The sequence below is a fragment of the Erinaceus europaeus genome, chromosome 18, assembly GCF_950295315.1.
Source record: "Erinaceus europaeus chromosome 18, mEriEur2.1, whole genome shotgun sequence".
NCBI lineage: Eukaryota > Metazoa > Chordata > Mammalia > Eulipotyphla > Erinaceidae > Erinaceus > Erinaceus europaeus.
Genome location: NC_080179.1, coordinates 30,470,721 through 30,488,738, shown reverse-complemented (window position 1 = coordinate 30,488,738; position 18,018 = coordinate 30,470,721). Strand labels below are relative to the sequence as shown.

Sequence of the window (18,018 nt, the reverse complement as noted above, 5' to 3'; positions counted from 1 at the left end):
AAGCCATAATTTTATCCAGAAAGCTAGGTGTTATTATAAATTTTTGTTTTATAAAAGAAGAAACAAAGGCTTGGAGAAGTTGTAGAGTTAATGATGGATTAAAGTTTCCAATCCAGGTAATGTGACACCAGAGTTTATATACTTTTTTTGTAAATTTTTTAATTGATTTAACAATGATCAACAGATTGTTGGATAATAGGGATACAATTCCACACAATTCCCACTACCAGAATTCTACATCCCATCCCCTCCATTGGAAGCTTCCCTATTCTGTATGGACCCGGGATCATTAAGGGATGCAGAAGGTGGAAGGTTTGACTTCTGTAATTGCTCAGCCTCTGGACATGAATGTTGGCAGGTCGATCCATACTCCCACTCTGTTTTTATTTTTCCTTAGTAGGGCAGGGCTCTGGAGAGGTGGGCTTCCAAGACACATTAGTGAGGTTGTCTGCCCAGGGAAGTCAGGTTGGCATCATGGTAGCATCTGCAACTTGGTGACTGAAAAGCACTAAGATATAAAGCAGAACAAATTATTTAATAATCAGTAACTTAAAGGTAAGAAAAGAGAAGATGAGATTTGGGGTTTTCATGTTGGAAGAAGCTAAGAAGTCTATTTTAGGTATATTCCAAGGGGCCCATGACTTTACTAATTTTGGCCTGAGCAAACATGCAGTTGAGTTGAAAGTATTGTCTGGGAAGATGGTTTAGAGTTGGAAATAGGATTAGAAAGCTGAATCAGGGCAGAGAGTAGCTCCCAAATATGGGAAAAGTATATACAACCCCAATCGATCTGCCTTAGGGCCCATGTCTGTTCATATTTAGTACATGAGCCTGTATAACCACTGCATCCCTGTTAGTCTGAGCTCGAGATCCACGGTAATAGCTAAGAACATTCTAGGCTGCACTTATTTCAGGACCAGTCTTCCTCGAGTGACAGAGTATGTTGATCTAACCTCCCTTTGGTGAGTGGGGCAGTTGCTACCATTATTGTTCTACAATGAGGGCAAGGTCCTGTAAAGGCCCACAAGAGGGCTTATGATGTTGTTCCTGATGGAGATGAAGGGTATGGAGAGAGGCATCTATTAGGGGTCTAGTCCCATCATATCTATGTGGGAATCCCAGGCTTCTCTTGCTAGGGCCCCAGATGATGGTGTGGCCTGGCAGTGACCAAGAGAGCCATCATTAAAGTATTCCAGTGGTCTCTTGCCCTTATCCAGCTTTTGTAGTCCTTAGTTTATCTTCAAGGTTAGCCTTAGAGTGATAGAGGGAAGTGAAATAGGAAGTAGGTGAGGAGGGTACCTAGGTCTAAGTATATTATAGTGTCTTTTTTACATCTTCTTATTTGCTTGCTGCACTTATTGAGTCACTGAAAAAATATTGTGCATTTTTAGTTTAAGGTATATATTTCCCCCTAACTTATGGACGCATGTGCATATGGTCAGAGCCTGTATTATTATTATTTTTATTTATAAAAAGGAAATATTGACAAAACCATAGGATAAGAGGGGTACAACTCAACACAATTTCCACCACCAGAACTCTGTATCCCATCCCGTCCCTTGATAGCTTTCCTATTCTCTAACCTTCTGGGAGTATGGACCCAAGGTCATTGGGGGATGCAGAAGGTGGAAGGTCTGGCTTCTGGAATTGCTTCCCCACTGAACATGGGTGTTGACAGGTTGATCCATACTCCCAGCCTGCCTCTTTCTTTCCCTAGTGGGGTGAGGCTCTGGGGAAACAGAGCTCTAGGACACATTGGTGGGGTTTTCTGTCCAGGGAAGTCTGGTTGGCATCATGCTAGCTTCTGGAACCTGGTGGCTGAAAAGAGAGTTAACACACAAAGCCAAACAAATTGTTGAATAATCATGAACCTAAAGGCAGAGCCTGTATTCTTAACCTCTACACTACACTGGCCTTCATTTCTATAGTCAGAAACTTATCAGGTAGTTCACAAAGACAGACTTCCAATAACCACTAATAATAGCCAGTAAACATATAAACTGTACTCATTATTTCCAGAAATCAAATGTAAATGATAATCATTCAAAATAATTTAATGACATTTTAATATATGTACTGTATGAAAATGAATCAGGCCATTTAATCACAAAGATTAAATTCCATGTATAGCATGTAAACATTTACATTGATAAAGACTGAACTTTTTTTTTTAGTCACAGAAAATTTATTGAATTTGAGTGTGTATATTCAAAGAGAAGCAAAATTAGTTTTATCTCAATTAAGTTACTGAAATATGAAGAGAATGAGATAATTGAGTTTGGAGAGGTCAACAAAGGCTTCACTGTGAGATTTCAGCTGAATTCACTCCTGTTGGAATTAGATATGCACCAAACAGATCAAGAATGTAAGCATCACTGATGGAAAAGAAGATATTGACAAAAGATACGACATGGACAACAATATACAGCAAAAGGAGCATGTAAGGTTCTGGTATGGAAAGCTTGTTTTGGTGTAATGAAGCCATGGGAGATGAAGTACACTATTCAGTTAAAATAAACGTTGAGGAGCAATAAGACTAATCATAGGGTCTCCACATCCATTTTTTATGTGTAATAGAACTAAAACTTATTTTTAATATCAGTGTTATAGATACACTAAAGGAGTCAAATATTATGTTAGAACAAATTACACATGTCATTTCAATTAACATGTATAAATATTCACTTATTGAATATGCATCCACATCCAATTTAAGACTTACTTAGGGAAACAAGACACTGATTAAAATACATGCTCTTCAGGGCCGGGTGTTGGCACAGCCAATTGGATACACATGCTACTATGCATAAGGACCCATGTTCAATGCCTCACTCCAGACTCCATACCTGAAAGGGGGAAGCTTCATGAGCAGTGAAACAAGTCTGAAGGTCTCTCTCTCTCTTTCCTCTCCTTTCAATTTCTCTCTGTCCTCTCAAGTAAAAGGAAAAAATAAAAAGGTCCAAACCCTAGCATCAACGCTGGTGGCAATTAAAAAAAAAAGTTGCCTTCTGACAAAAGAAACAAGGAGAATGAATTAGCAGCAGGGGAGCAGGGGAGCAGGGGCATTTATTATTAACAGTAATTTTTCTCCTGTTAGTGAAACTGTATTTTTGAATTTTCTTTTTTGATAAAAAAGATATTTTACTTTTTTTCACAAAGAAAAGTTACTATGGAAATTAATTAAAATGATGTCATATTGTTTTAAAATTATAGTTACAGATTTAAATTTTTTAAATTTTCCCTTTAGTTGCCCTTGTTTTTTTATTGTTGTTGTTGATGTCGTCATTGTTGGATAGGACAGAAAGAAATGGAGAGAGGAGGGGAAGACAAAGAGGGGGAGAGAAAGACAGACACCTACAGACCTGCTTCACCACCTGTGAAGCGACTCCCCTGCAGGTGGGGATTGTTACAGATTTTAAAAGGTGAAATTTTGATCTCTCTGTTTTTTTTCATTTCTAGTGAATATGTGGATCACTATTTTAGAATTAATTTTTATTGATATCATTAATATTACTCTTAGGCAAACATGAATGATATAAATGTTTTCCATTTAATTTTTCTTTGTCTCATTTGCTAGCTCATATTTTAATTTATTTAAGATTATTCTTTTAAAAAATCCATTATTTGTAACATAATCCTTCAATTTTCATTCTTCAAATTATTATATTATTTAACACAAGGTTGTATAACCTAGTCTTGAGTAATTGTCTGTTCAATTTCTGCATTGTTTATGCATTTCCATCAGTGTTTTATTTTGTGTGAATGTGAGATTTAAAAATTCTTGCTTCTGAGTGGCTGGACTCTTTTTTTCCTTCTGAGAAAAATGACGTATTTCTTCTGCCGGCTCTTAGTAAATCACTTTGTATATGGAGCCACAACACAATGCTAGATGATTCAGCAGAGAAAGAAAAAATATCTGTGGCATATTCTCTCGTTCTGCTCACTAGAGTTCCAACAGGTATCTAGAAGTATTCTGAATGTTTTGTCTTGCTTATACAAAACAATCAGAATAAAGCAGGTAGAGATAAAAGATTTTGAATTGATGTTTTAATCCAGAGGAAATGTTTTGAATACTTGAATGATAGATTTGGTTTAATTTGCTGCAGTTCTATCATCTGAGCACTAAGTGGCACTAAAACCTTGGTCACTGAAAAGATATATATATATGTATATATATATGTATATATATATATATATTTTTTCCAAATTCTAACATTTAGGGGCTTATAGGTGGGTATGAATTTAAGAAAGTGGAAAAAGTATAAGTAAAATGTACTTTGAACTAAAAAAAGAATAAAAAGTTAATTTAACATGTTAATCTGGGGAACTGGAAGTTAATCAAATTCTTTTGCTGTTATTAGTGAGTTTGAAAGCAGATGTAAAGTGCTGTTAAAATGATCAATGGTGGTTAACTTCACTGCCAGGTGAATTTTTAGAAATATTTTTGCCTTTCCTTTATAGGGGGATGAGGATTTTCAGGCAGAGTGTACCTACATATGCATTTCTAGGCTTGTGTGTACCAATAGTTTACAATGCTCTAGTAAACATTATTCTTAAACTCTAACATCTCTAGGGAATGTTTATACCTATATTATACATTTGACTGAAATTAGGGAATGCCAGTGTTGATTCAGCTTGAAAAATGGTAGACTTTAGTTCTTTTAGAAGAGGAAGGAAAACCATTCTTAAATTTTAATTTAAATATAAATTAACTATAAATATTCCTACTTGAGAAAATATTTATACTTATGCTGTATAATACTGTTCTAGAATCTTTTGGGTGTTAACTAGACCTTTAAAATTATTTTTAAGTTATTTAAATATATAAATATTCCTTCTTGAGGAAAGGTTATATACTTAGAGTGTGCAACATTTTCTAGGGTCTTGGATTTAAAATATTGACAGATTTCTTTTTATTAAATTATTTTTCATTAAATTATTTTTGTAGGTTTATATAAGGTATTATTTTTTGCTTTATATTTATTTATTTATTTGTAAAATGGAAACACTGACAAGTCCATAGGATAAGAAGGGTACAATTCCACACATTTCCCACCACCAGAAATCTGTATCCAATCCCCTCCCTTGATAGCTTTCCTATTCTTTTATTGTTTTAATTTTTATGTATAAAAAGGAAACACTGACAAAAACCAGAGGATAAGAGGGTACAACTCCACACAATTCCCACCACCAGAACTCCATATCCCATACCCTCCCCTGATAGCTTCCCTATTATATCAGGTATTCTTAACTTTACAGTTTAGAATTATTATTACATTACCTCATCTAAACAAAAGAATTTTGTGACAATTATCTATTTACTATCATTATTGCTATAGTTCTCAATTATCTTTTAAAAATATTTTCATTATTTTAATTTATTTATTGGATAGAGACAGAAAAGGGGGAGATAGAGAGGAAGAAAGACAGAGAAACCTGCAGCACTGCTTCACCACTCTCAAAGCTTTCTCCCTGCAGGTTGGGACCAGGGGCTCAAACCTGGATCCTTGTGCATTGTAACGTGCGCTCAACTATGTGCACCACCACTTGGCCCCTTCAGTTATCTTTTATAGAACTTAAGATGAAAGGGTCATGTTTATTATTTCTAATGCTTATAGTTTCCAAACAGGTGTACCTCATTTCACTCTTTCACATTATTATAATTCTTACATATTAGACTATTTTTAAAATTTTATTTATAAAATGGAAATATTGACAAGACTATAGGATAAGAAGGGTACATTTCCACACAATTCCCACTCCCAGAACTCCATATATACTCCCCTCCCTTGATAGCTTCCCTATTCTTTAGCCCTCTGAGAATATGGACCCAGGGTCATTGTGGGGTGCAGAAGATGGAGGGTCTGGCTTCTGTAATTGCTTCTCCAATGAACATGGGCATTAACAGGTTGATCCATACTCCCAGCCTGTATCTCCCTTTTCCTAGTGGGGCAGGGATCTGGGAGGCAGGGCTACAGGGCACATGGTGGGGTCATCAAGTCGGGTTGGCGTCATGGTATCATCTGGAACCTGGTGACTGAAAAAAGAGTTAAGATATAAAGCAGAACAAATTGTTGATTAATCATGAACCTAAAGATAAGAATATTGCAGATGAAGATTTGGAGTCTCCCCTTTGGGAAAAGCCAGTAGGTCTATTTTAGGTATATTTCAAAGGATCCATGATTTTACTAGTTTTTACCTGTGCCTGACATCTAATAAGCAGGTGGGCCCAGGTTATTGTCTGGGAAAATGGTGTCATAGTTGGAAAAAGTACTAGAAAGCTGCATCAGGGAAGAGAGTAGCTCCCAAATATGAGGGAAGTATATACATATTGTTAACTGTAAACCCCACTGATTTGATCTGGGGCCCATATTCAGCACAGGAGACTATGTAACCTTTGTATCCTTGTAGGTCTGAGCCAACATTCTGTGGTCACAGATAGGAACACACCAGGCTGCACTAATCTCAAGTGGTTGATAGAGTATGTTGTCCAACCTTCCTTTGGAGAATGGAATATTCCCTACCATTATTGATCCACATTGAGGGCAAGGTCCTATAGGGGCCCACAAAGGGGCCCATTATGTTGTTGCTGATGGAGATGACCAGTGACAATGGAAAGAGGCAGCTATTTGAGGTGTAAGCCATGTCTGTGTGGTAATCCCAAGACTCCCTGACTAGGGGCCTGGTAGTAATTTAAGAGTCATTATTAAGTATGCCAGTTTCTTGTCCTTATTAAACTTTTGTAGTCCTTACTTTGCCTGATAAGGCTAGTTTTGGAGTGACTGAGGGACCTGTAGTAGGAGGTAGGCTAGGAGGGTATCTAGGTCTAAGTAGAAACTGTTTCATTAAGTACTTTAAGGTATCCTTTTAGGTCTTTCTACTTGCATACATGCTTCATTTATTGACTCACTACAAATTATTGTGCACTTTTGCTTTAAAGTGTATATATTTCTCCTAACTTATGGATATATGTACATGTGCACTATCTCATGGACCCTGGTCTATATGTAGGTTTTGAGGTTTTGTTAAGAAGAGCACCACCAGAAATGGAATTAAGGAGTCCTATGAGCTAGGAAAGGTCTCACCCGAGTAATGAAGCTGAAGGGTTGACATTCCACTCCTGACATCTCTGCACACAGTCCAAAGTGTAATATGCTGAGGTGGAACTTGTTGCATTGCTTGAGATAAGCAGATGCAGTATCAGTTGGTATGAACTGAGAGAAGCATGCAGGAAAGTGAGCCCCTCCCTAGAAATTCCAGGCCTGGGAGAAATATGGGCTTTATAGACAAGTGGAAGGTTCCTGCTGTCTAAGGGTTTAAGAAGGATGGCAATAGATGGGGGTTGGGCGGCAGCGCAGCGGGTTAAGTGCACATGGCGCAAAATGCAAGGACTGGAGTAAGGATCCCGGTTCAAACCTCTGGCTCCCCACCTGCAGGGGAGTCGCTTCACAGGTGGTGAAGCAGGTCTGTAGGTGTCTGTATTTCTCTCCCCCTCTTTCTCTTCCCCTCCTCTCTCCATTTCTCTCTGTTCTATCTAACAGCGATGACAGCAATAACAATAATAACCACAACAACAATAGAAAGACAACAAGGGCAACAACAGGGAAAATAAATAAATAAAGTAAAAATAAAAAATTAAAAAAGAAGGCAATAGATATTTATTGCTGTAACCAAATTATTTGGCAACTGGTTTAACTTTGAAAAATCTGTTTGTTTGCATTTGCTGTATCATACAAGACCTCACCATAACTTACATATGCCTTTTACATATAGCTGCGTCTTATAAAGTAATACCTCCAGTTGTTTCTGTTCTCCCTGGTCTAAGCTTTTAGAACATTTAATATCTCAAAGAACAAGTCATTATTAGAAATATATTAACAATTTGAGCTCACTGTTAAAAATTCAATCTGATTACCAACTTGAAGTTTTAATTTTTTAAAAAAATATTTATTTTATTTATTTATTCCCTTTTGTTGCCCTTGTTGTTTTTTTTAATTGTTGTAGTTATTATTGTTGTTGTCGTTGTTGGATAGGACAGAGAGAAATGGAGAGAGGAGGGGAAGACAGAGAGGAGGAGAGAAAGATAGACACCTGCAGACCTGCTTCACCGCTTGTGAAGCGACTCCCCTGCAGGTGGGGAGCCGGGGTTCGAACCGGGATCCTTATGCCAGTCCTTGTGCTTTGCGCCACCTGCGCTTAACCTGCTGTGCTACCGCCCGACTCCCTAAGTTTTAAGTTTTAAGTGCTTAGATTGAAGGAACATATTCTCAGAGCTATAGTCTATGCATCAAAAAAAAAGTTTGAAGCATTCAATCCCTTTTCCCCTTCATATTAATTAAATAGTGATTTATGAGACTATAAGTTAATAGGAGTGTATATTAACACTATTCCCACCACCAAAATCTGTGTGTCCCCCTCCAGTGAAGCTGAACATCTACCCTCACCCTCCACTGAGAGATTTTTACTTTGGTACCCTATTCCAAACTCAGTCAGATCTTGCTTTGAATTTCCCTTTCTGTTCTTCTCTCTCAACTTCTGTTTATGAATGAGATAATCCATATTCTTCTTTGTCTTTCTGACTTACCTTACTTAACATAATTCATTCTAGCTCCATCCAAGATTGGTCAGAGTGGGTGGATTCATTGTTCTTAATAGCTGCATAGTATTCCATTGTGTAAAAATACCATAGCTTTCTCAGCCATTCATCTATTGTTGGGCACCTGGTTTGCTTCCAGGTTTTAGATTTTATGAATTGTGCTCCTATGAACATAGGTGTACACCTATCTTTTTGGTTGGGTGTTATGGAGTTCTTAGGATATATCCCTAGGAGACTAATTATTGGGTCATATGGGAGGTCTATTTCTAGTCTTGTGAGAATTCTCCAGACTGCTCTTCACAGAGGCTGGACCAATTTACATTCCTACCAGCAGTGCAGAAGGGTTACTTTGTCCTCACGACTTCCCTAGCATTTACTGCTGCTGCCATTTTTTGATGTATGACATTCTCACAGGGCTAAGGTGGTATCTTAACCTTGTCATTATTTGCATTTCTCTGACAATCAGCAACCTGGAGCATTTTTTCATATGTTTATTAACCTTTTGGATCTCTTCTATAGTGAATATTCTGTTCATATCCTCTGCCCATTTTTGGATGGGATCATTCGTTTTTTTTGTTGCTAAGTTTTGTGAGCTCTTTATATATTTTGGTTATTAGTCTCTTGTCTGATGTATGGCATGTGAAAAATCTTCTCCCATTCTGTGAGGGGTCTTTTTTTTTGGGTGATGGCTTCTTTTCCTGTGCAGAAGATTTTCAGTTTAAGGTAGTCCCATTGATTTATTTTCATTTTACCTTTCTTGGCAATTGGGTGTATCATCAAAGATGTCCTTGGGGTTTAGGTGGGAAAGTGTTCCACCAATGTTTTCCTCTAAGTGTTTGATAGTTTCTGGTCTAACATCCAGGTCCTGGATCCATTTGGATTTGATTTTTGTTTCTGGTAAGATACGGCGGTTCAGTCTCAGTCTTCTGCATGTTTCAACCCAGTTTTCCCAGAACCATTTATTGAAGAGAGCCTCCTTCCTCCATTTAATACTTTGGGACCCCTTATCAAAGATTAGATGTCCATAGGTGTGGGGGCTCCAGTATGATTCTAAAGGTTTGTCTTCATTTGACTTCACTTGTTTTCTTGCTGTGTTTCTTGCGATTATTTAGAATTTCCCTTGTATAGAAGTCCATTTAACATTTATTGTAGGACTGGTTTATTTTAACTTGTGAAAAGACATTCATGTCGAGTGCTATCTCCTGACAGATAAAAATACTTCACCATGACTAGTACACATCTGGCTACTAGAAGTAAGTTGAACTCATAGAGGCAGCATGCTCCTTATGGACCTCCTAGAGAATAGCTGGCTAGAAAGGGCATCTCAGCAGTTTCTCTGCTTCCTTACTGGACCATTATCTTCTAGACTTTGGCTTCTGTCTTTCTGCAGGTATTCCCTTCTACTGTGTTTGTTTAAATTTAATTTATTTTTATTGGTGATTTAATCTACAGTTTTCACATAATTTTAGTGCTAGTTTGTTTCTTTGTTATTAATATTTTAAATAATTTTTTCTTTTTTAGTATTTATTTTATTTATTCCCTTTTGTTGCCCTTGTTGTTTTATTGTTGTAGTTATTACTGTTGTTATTGATGTCGTCACTATTGGATAGGACAGAGAGAAATTGAGAGAGGAGGGGAAGACAGAGAGGTGAGATGAAGACAGACAGATACCTGCAGACCTACTTCACCACTTGTGAAGCGACTCCCCTGCAGGTGGGGAGCCGGGGGCTTGAACTGGGATCCTTATGCCGGTCCTTGCGCTTTGTGCCACCTGCACTTAACCCGCTGCGCTACCGCCCAACTCCCTATTATTATATATTTTAACAAGTTTTGTGTTTCCATTCTTTATATTGCATGTATGAGCAAAACCACCTATTAGTGTTCACAGAAATTTAGGTAATTTGGCAATAGATATAAACTATGACAATCATTGAACACAAAAAGCTGAATGATAAAATTCTTGACTTTACCTCTTTGCCTCTCTCCATGTGAAAAAATAAAATGCAAAGAGATGGGAAGTAGAACCATTGTTAATCAAAAGAATTTCTTACCAGATACCTCAGGGTTTCAAGTTTAACCCCAGGCATCAAAATAACCAGAGCTGACAAGTGCTCTGGTGAAAAGAAGGAAAAATTAATAAATAAATGAATAAATAAAGAAAAAAGATAGAAAACAAAATCAAATAAACAAACAAAAATTTATTCCACGGGATGAACTCAAGGCCTTTTGAATATGGGATACTAGTGAGCTGTCTAATAGACCTAATTTTATTCTATTTCTTCTCCTTTTTCACCTTTTTGTTGTTATTTGCTTCTATTGCATTTAGTAAGAAATAGGTAGGTAGAGAGAGGGAAGAGACAGTAGAGACAACACAGTACCACTGTTTATGGTGCAGTTGTGGTTGACATATGGAGATACTTTCTCATCTTCCTGTGATGGATGTCTGCAAAATAATCTCACCCCTAACTTTGGTCCATTTCCACCATCAAGGATCAACACCAAGTATCACAAAATTTCAACAATGAACTCTGCTAACATTTAAAGAGCAAATGTTACTCCTTTTTAGTCTCATCCACTAAAATATACATGAGGTGGTACTTCTCCAAGTACCAAATAGGTTCCACCCTTCTTAACTTTTGAGATCAAATGATATTAAGTATGTTTAGGGTAGTATGGGCATAGATGGAAGGATCAATTAATTTTTATTTTGTTTTATTTTAATTAATTATTTTTTAAAACTTTTTTTTTGTTCGGGGGGGGGGTTTAATGCTTTACAGTGCAGTCATTGTCACATGCATATAACTTCATTATGCACCCAGCCTCCATAGTTTTTTTTCAGCCTCCCTACCTCCCTTTCCTCAGAGTTCCTTGCTTTGATGCAATATACTATGCCCAGTACATGTTTCACATTGTTTTCTTCCCCCCGTTCCTAATTATTAAGTCCCACTTATAAGTGAGATCATTTATTTGTCCTTCTCTTTTTGGCTTATTTCATTTTACATTATATTTTCCATTTTATCCAAGATGATGCAAAGGAGACAAGTTCATAGTTTTTTTTCTAATTTTAATAAAAATTTATTTTATTGTGTCAGGCATGGTTTGGATTAAGACATTCAAGGCATTCACAGTCTGTTTTAAAAATGATGTTCATTAAATTAACACGTTGACATATTTTTGTAGAATTTCCAAATTTTGGCTTTCCTATAAACTAGCCACTCTCTCTCTTTCTCTCTCTCATTCTCTCTATATAAAATGTAAAATATCACATTACATATTTATCCATATATTGAAAGATGTTAACTTTTTTTTTGAAAAGAAATGAATTCAAGTATGATATAAAAGCCTGGAAAGTACACTCTAGATGAAAATCATTAGAGTTAATGATAGTGCAAAGTGTTCTTTAATTTCCTCCATAAAATTAGAAATTAAATATTTCATCAAGAATGAACTCTAAAATCTTCATTACAGCAATATGTTGGTGCATACAATGCTGAAAGTTCATAGTTTTTAATAGCTGAATAGTATCCCATCATGTATATTATAGTTTTTTTTTTTAGCCACTCACCTGTTGTTGGATACCTGGGTTGCTTCCAAGTTTTGGCATTTAAAAATTGTACTGGTATAGAAATGGGTATGCATAGCCCTCTTCTGATAGGTATTTCCTTTGGATAAATCTCTAGGAGAGAAATAGTGGGACCATATGGCAGTTCTATTTTTGATGTTCTGATAAACCTCCAGACTGTCTTCCACAAGGGTGTAAATTGGTATGTCATTGTTGCCTTTATTTGCATTTTTCTGATATTCAGTGACTTTGAGCACTTTCTCATGTGTCTGTAAACCCTTTGGATCTCTTCTGTAAGGTTTCTATTCATGTCCTCACTCCATTTTCTTATGGGGTTGTTTATTTTCTTGGTGTTAAGTTTATTAAGTTCTTTATGAATTTTGGTTATAAGAGCCTTATCTAAAGTATGTTGTATAAAGAGCTTCTCCCACACTGCAGATGTCTTTCTGTTAGTTTGGTGATATTCTTTGCTGTGCAGAAGCTTTTTAGTTAGATGTAGTTCCATTGATTTATTTTTGTTTTTGTTTTCTTTGCTGTTGGATTTGAATCTCTGAAGGTATTTTTGAAACATAGGTCATGTATTGTCCTGTCAATGTTTTCTTCTAAGTATTTGATAGTTTATGACTTTATGTCCATGTCTTTGATTCACTTAGAGTTGACTTTTGTGAATGGTGATATGTGGTGGTCCAATTTCATTCATTTGCATGTTTAAACCCGGTTTTCCTAGCATCACTTGTTGAAGAAACTCTCCTTTCTCCTTTTAATTTTCTGGACACCTTGGTCAAAAATGAGTTTCCCATAGATATGGGGACTTAATTCTGGACTTTCAGTCCTGTCCCACTGATCTGTGTGTCTATTTTGGTTCCAGTACCAGGCTATTTTGATTATAGTATCTATGTAATATAATTTGAGGTCAGAAAATGTAATGCCTCTGGTCTTGTTCTTTATCATCAAGATTGATTTGGAAATCTTAGGATGGGTTTACAAATGAATTCTACAAGATCTTAAAGAAGGATATATTGCTTATACTCCTTAAGCTCTTTCAAAATATTGAAGACACAGGAATACTCCTTAACACCTTCTACAAAGCCAACATTACCCTGATACCAAAAGCAAACAGAGATGCAATTAAAAAAGAAAACCACAGACCAATATCTTTGGTGAACATAGATACTAAGTTATTGAAGGTAGGGTTCTGGCCAATCAGATACTGCAATATATTAAGAAGATTGAACACCATGACCAAGTAGGCTTTATCTCAAGGATGTGAGGTTGGTTCAACATACACAGATCAATAAATGTGATTCACCATATCAACAAAAGGAAGACCAAAAACCATATGATTATTTCAGTACATGCAGAAAAAGCCTTTGACAAGATTCAACACCTGTTCATGATCAAGACACCAAAAAAAAAAAAAAAGGTAATACATGGAAAATTCCTCAAACTTACTGAGTCTATATACAGCAAATCTACAGCCAACACCATACTCAATGGTAAGAAGATAAAAGCTTTTCCTCTCTGATCAGGTACAAGGCAAGGTTGCCCACTGTCACCATTACTATTTGACATAGTGTTGGAAGTCCTAGCCATAGTAATCAGGCAAGAGAAAAAAGAGTTAAAGGAATTCAGATAGGAAATGAAGAAGTTAAAATATATGTACTGATTATATGATTATATGTATAGAAAACCCTAATGATTCCAGTAAAAAAATCCTGAAAATTATTTAATACAGTAAAGTAACAGGCTACAAAATCAATATACAAAAATTAGTGGCATTCCTTTAGTAAAAGAAGATGTCTAGAAATCCTTCCCCTTTACTACAGCAGAAAAAAAACCCATCATATATTTAGGAATAAAGTTAACAAAGTATATGAAGGACTTGTATGCTGAAAACTGTGAATAATTCTCCAAGGAAATAGAAAAAGATACAAAGAAGTGGAAAGATATCCCATGTTTGTGGACAGAAAGAATTAACATAATCAAAATGACTATCCTACCTAGAATCATATACATATTTAATGCTATCTACATAAAGGTATCACTAAATTTCTTCAAAGAGATAGAACAAAGGCTACAAAAATTTATCTTGGATGATAGAGAAAACAGCACTGAAACGTCCTTATTTTTCTATTTCCTTGGAGAATTATTCACAGTTTTCAGCATACAAGTCCTTCATATACTTTTTTAAGGTACTTTGAAACATGTCAAGGTGGTACTGGTTGCACTGATTTGGCTGTGCTCAGCAGATGCAGTATCAAATGGTATGGACCAAGAGAAGCATGAAGGAAAATAAGCCACACCCAGAGGTTCCAGGACTGAGAGAAATATGGGTTTTATAGAGAATGGGGAGGGTTCCTGCTGTCTTAAAGTTTAAGAAGGCAGTAGATAGTTATTGTTATAACCAAGTTATTTTGGAATTTGAATTACTTTGAAAATCCCATGGTTACAATTTACAGTGCCATCAAGACCTTGCCAAGATTTATGTCATTTAATGCTATTTATAAATAACTATGTCTTATATATTGACCAGAACAGCTGCTTCTGTTTTCTCTGGTCTAAGATTATAGGTGAGTTAATATTTCAAAAAAAGAGAAGCTCATTATTATAAATATATTAATAATTTAAGCCTACTGTTAAAATTTAATCAGATTACCAATTTGAAACCTTAAACACTTAGACTGAAGGAATATATACTCAGAAGTTTGAGATATTCCATCTACTTTCCCCCTCATCTTGATAAAATAGGGATTTATAAGACTATAAGTTAATAGGAGTGTATATTGACACCATTCTCACCACCAAAGTTCTATGTCTTCCCCCCGACCCTCTATAGTGGACCTGATAATCTATCACCTTCTCCCCCCACAGTTTTCTGCACTTTGCACTTTGGTGCAATACCCCAAATGCAGTCTATTTCTACTTTGTGTTTCCCTTTCTGTTCTTCTTTCTCAATTTTTGTTTGAGTGGGAATATCCCATACTTGTGTATTTCTTTCTGACTTATCTCACCTAACATAATTCCTTCTATCTCTATCCAAGATGGGTTGGAGAAAGTGGACTCATTATTCTTAATAGCTGAGTAATATTTCATTGTGTATGTATACCACAGGACCCATAACTCAAGGGGTAAAGGCGTTATATACTCTCCTGGTAGATGGGCCTCAGGTGAAGCTGGAAGATCATCTTGCCCGGGCAGTCTACTTTGCCATTCCCTTCAAAGAAGATGCTGAAGCCCTAGCCCACCTGTTCCAGGTGTTCAAGAAATTCAATCCAGGCTGGGAGAGAGTCTGCACCATCCTGGTGGGCCCCCATTTCCTCCCTCTGCCCACCTTAGCTGTGAATTTCCCTGTAGCTGAGGTCCTGCTCTTAGCCTTCCACATCTGTAAGTTCATCCAGGGCAAGTTCTATCAGGTGTCCCTGGAGCAGCCTTTGGAGAGGGTGCTACTGACTGCTCTGCAGAGCACAATGCGCTCAGCCACAGCAGGCAATCTGAGGAAGTTGTACACACTCCTGAGCATCTGCATCCCTCCAGCCCAGCTAACTGAGCTCCATTCATACTGGCTGCTCAATGACCACCTCTGGCTGGCCCACCTCTGGAGAAGCCAAGCTGAGAGCAGCTGTTATTTCCAGGGCCTAGAGGTCATCATCCATGTCCTCAGCCAGCTCTTTGGCACCAAGCCATCCACAGAACAAGGCATGACTTCTCTGCTTTGATACATGCAGCAAAACTCTGGAGATGGGTCATGCTTCAGCCTGGGTCCAAATCTAAAGAGCAGTCATGCCCCCTCCTCAGATGTCAGCCCTGAATGCCCCAAGGAGGAACAGTTGATGGATTCCTACATCTAGCACTCCTTCAATGCCATATGCATGGGGCTGGCAGCCCAGCTTTGCCTCTGTGAGCTTGCTGTGATCCAGATCTGTTCACCTCATTAGCCCCGGCTCTGAAAAGATGAACATACGGATCCTAGAGGATACCCACAGTGTTCAGGCCCAGCCCCCTGCCTGCTATAGCTGCCACTTTAACCAGGCCTTCCACCTGCCCTGCCACCACATCCCATCCATGCTCAGTGCCCACCACTAGCTTCTCCAGCCTGACATGCTGCCAGCTCAATGGACAGCAGACTGTGCTGCCAGCCTAGGCGACATTGTGGGCAACAAGTGGAGCGAGACCCTGGATAAACACCTAGCCATGGCACTACCCACTGAGGAGGTGGATCAACTTTTGTAGTACTGCAGCCAGGATGAGTTTGAAAGGAGGTACAGCACCCTTTGAGAATTGGCTGACAGCTGGATTGGCCCCTATGAACAGGTTCAATTCTGATTACCTCAATGTGTTAAGATACTCAGCCATACACATTCACATCCACATCTCTCTATATATAGACTCATGCTATTGTATTTACATGGACCATATCTCCAAGAAAGAAGAGCCAGATTGTTCATCTCTCCAGGAAAGAACAGCAGGATTTTCCACCCTAATGTAGCCTGCTACCTAAAATGGGTTTAGTTTCCTCCATGACTAATTCTAGGAATTAGGAAAACTGTTTTGCAAAGGGCCTGTAAGTAAATATTTTTTTGCCTTTGCTGATCACACAGTCTCTGCTATACATTCTTGAGTTTTTGTTATTGTTTACAACTCTTCAAAAGACAAAAATCCTCTTGGCTCTAAAGTCTTACAAAAGTAGGTGACTCCTGCTCTAAGATAAGAGATAAGGCACAGGACAGAGATGAGGCCCTGGGCTTGGTAGCAGCTTCCCAAGTAATGAGGTGAATCACATGACCTATCTCATGTGAGAAAGCTGACCAGGAAAACTTCCCACAGGAAAATAACCCCTCAAGGGTTTGGGATTAGGTTATCAACCTTCTTCCCCCTCTCCCACTGTGAAGTCATTAAAGGTGAATGTTGCCTATTCCAAAAGAAAGCAAGCAAGAAAGAAAGAGACAAAGAAAAACTTAATTTGTGATTTATTATTTCTCTATTATTTAGTCACCTTTTTTTGAGTCAAGATTTCACAATGCTTGATTTTCAGTAGCAGACTACATTTTCAGAGAATGAGAGACGGAGAGAGAGATGACAACTCTACAGCTTCCCCCAGTGCCACAATACATTCCATGCAGTGCCGGTACTTGAACCTATATCTTACCAAGAAAGCTGTTTCTCTACCTCTGAGCTCTTTTCAATTCCATACTCATACCACCGCTTTTCCTTTTCCTCTCCTTCTGCCTTTTTAATTTAAATATTTTATTTTAAAATTTCTATCTCTGGATATCTTAGTTATCTTTAGTCAAGACCAGTTGCTATTAACTTGATATTATCTCTCTTGAAACTTCAGTCAGAAGTGGTATTTTGAACTCTCAGAAGGTTAGAAGTGGACCTACCCCATGACTCTGCAATTCCTATCCAGGCATATATCCAAAAGAACCAAACACACCCATTCAAAAAGATTTGTGTGTACCTATGTTTATAGCAGCACAATTTGTAATAGCCAAAACCTGGATGCAACCCAGGTGTCCAACAACAGATAATGACTGAGCAAATTGTGGTATATATACAAAATGGAATACTACTCAGCTAGTAAAAATAGTGAATTCACCTTCTTCAACTCATCTTGAATGGAGCTTGAAGGAATCATGTTAAGTGAGATAAGTCAGAAACAGAAGGATATATATGGGGTGATCTCACTCATAGACAGAAGTTAAAAAATAACAGGAGGGAAAATAAAAAGCAGAACTTTGACTGGAGCTAGTGTATTGCCCCAAAGCAAGGGTGCAATACAAAGGGTGGGGAGTAGTTTCTGGTCTTGGAGCATTATGGCAGAGGAGGACCTAGTGGGGGTTGAACTGTTATGTGGAAAACT

At 37.5% G+C, this 18,018-nt stretch overlaps 1 pseudogene; it reads left to right on the top strand.

The window, feature by feature from the left end:
• The window catches only part of LOC103114155 (zinc finger SWIM domain-containing protein 1-like), a 52,150-nt pseudogene extending 35,669 nt beyond the window's left edge, over positions 1–16,481 (top strand).
• The last annotated feature ends 1,537 nt before the right edge of the window (positions 16,482–18,018 follow it).